We start from the raw sequence: 1,533 nt of genomic DNA, 5'->3' as shown, positions 1-1,533 counted from the left end.
TCGCTTCTCTTATAATCCGTTTTTTCAGTAAAAACAGTATTTTTCTCTCACAATAAATCAACCGGAACAATGTTTCGGTTTATTTTTTCGGCGCATTGTTGCACATGGTTGTTGGCCTCCGCCACTGTGTACGGATGGATTTTGTTTGTGGGCTGGTATCTCATGGGCCTACGTGACTACGTCAAGAGCCCACGGCACTGTCCACGAAAGGAAGCTAGCTCGGTTCGTATTTTCTGAAGACCAAAACCTATCGGCTATCGCACATCCAAAAACGGCGGCGCGTCAAGTGCAGATGCGGCGAGCCGGCGAACGGCTGTCGGCTTCGAGTCTGACATCTGAAGGAATCGACATAAAAAATGGCACCACCAAGGAAGAGCAGATACATAATGAAAGGTATTTTATGTTTTAGATTGTAACTACTAATTAGATTATCTTTTCGTGTTAATTAATTTATCTAGGCTATACATCGTCACGCACGGACAGTTCAATAATCAATTATTAATTATTTTTTTAATTTTTTCTATTCTGTTTTTTTATACAGATTTGAAGACCGGCCATTTTTGCCCAAGCATCTATCAGTGCCAACTCGAACCGAGATCCGCCTGAGCCTGAAGATTTATTTGTTCCAACAACAAGATTTATTTAGTGAGGTATTTTATGTGTCAATGCTTTACTTTTGGATTTTTGTTATATTTGCTGATCACATAATAATATACATGTTTAGATAATGTTCTAGTGTGTCCTTGCATAATTGATAGTTATATTATACATATTCGACCTTTATAAACCCTGCCACACCTAGAAAATATTCCTGCCTCCGCCACTGATTGGGAGAACAGTCCTTGAAACATTTTTTCGGACTAGACTTGTACATAGGTGAGTTTGCCTTCTGTATTGTCAAGGTCTCAGTATGTGGGTCTCTTTAGGACATTAAGACGTGAGCACATTTACTAAGTACTGTGTTTATTGGATTTCACTAGTAGGTGGACAGAGCTTCTGTGGAAGGAACATGGAGGGCAGGGCTTGATGGATTCAGCTCAGGAAGGCTGGTGAAGGCAATAGTGCATTGAGGGCCTAGGTGTATGGTTTGCCTAATCTTGAAGAAATGCAAATTGGCAGCCACAGAACTAGAATAGGAATCTAGAGGAAGCAGGATTCCTTATGTTTTAAAGACTGATGATAGTATCGTAATTGGTGATGTAAGAACTTAATGTATCGCTATTGAGTACTGTAAGACCTATATCAAGCACATCACTAGATGTATCGTTTCGAGCACAAACTCGTCTAATGTTTAAGTGCATGTGGTACGCAAGATTGGATGTTGCGAAATACGGCCTGGTCTGATATACTCGCCATATATGTCTGAAAACACAAGTAAACATTACAGTGTTCCAATGGAATGCCCTTTAGATTCCTGATGCATGTGTTGCCTTAACAAGTTCATATACAAATATGTCGTGTATGAAATTAAAGCCAAGACGACATTACAATTTGAATGAAGAGGCATAATTGGTTGAATGATATTAGATGAGA

At 39.5% G+C, this 1,533-nt stretch overlaps 1 long non-coding RNA gene across 1 annotated transcript; it reads left to right on the top strand.

Moving 5' to 3' along the window:
- Positions 1-258: 258 nt before the first annotated feature.
- Positions 259-1,242, top strand: LOC136474100 (uncharacterized). Its single transcript, XR_010762844.1, has 3 exons — positions 259-393; positions 542-650; positions 984-1,242. It is a non-coding gene; the product is annotated as an uncharacterized lncRNA (long non-coding RNA).
- The last annotated feature ends 291 nt before the right edge of the window (positions 1,243-1,533 follow it).

This window comes from Miscanthus floridulus, chromosome 8, assembly GCF_019320115.1.
Source record: "Miscanthus floridulus cultivar M001 chromosome 8, ASM1932011v1, whole genome shotgun sequence".
Taxonomy (NCBI): Eukaryota; Viridiplantae; Streptophyta; class Magnoliopsida; order Poales; family Poaceae; genus Miscanthus; species Miscanthus floridulus.
This window is presented reverse-complemented; position numbering and strand designations above follow the sequence as displayed.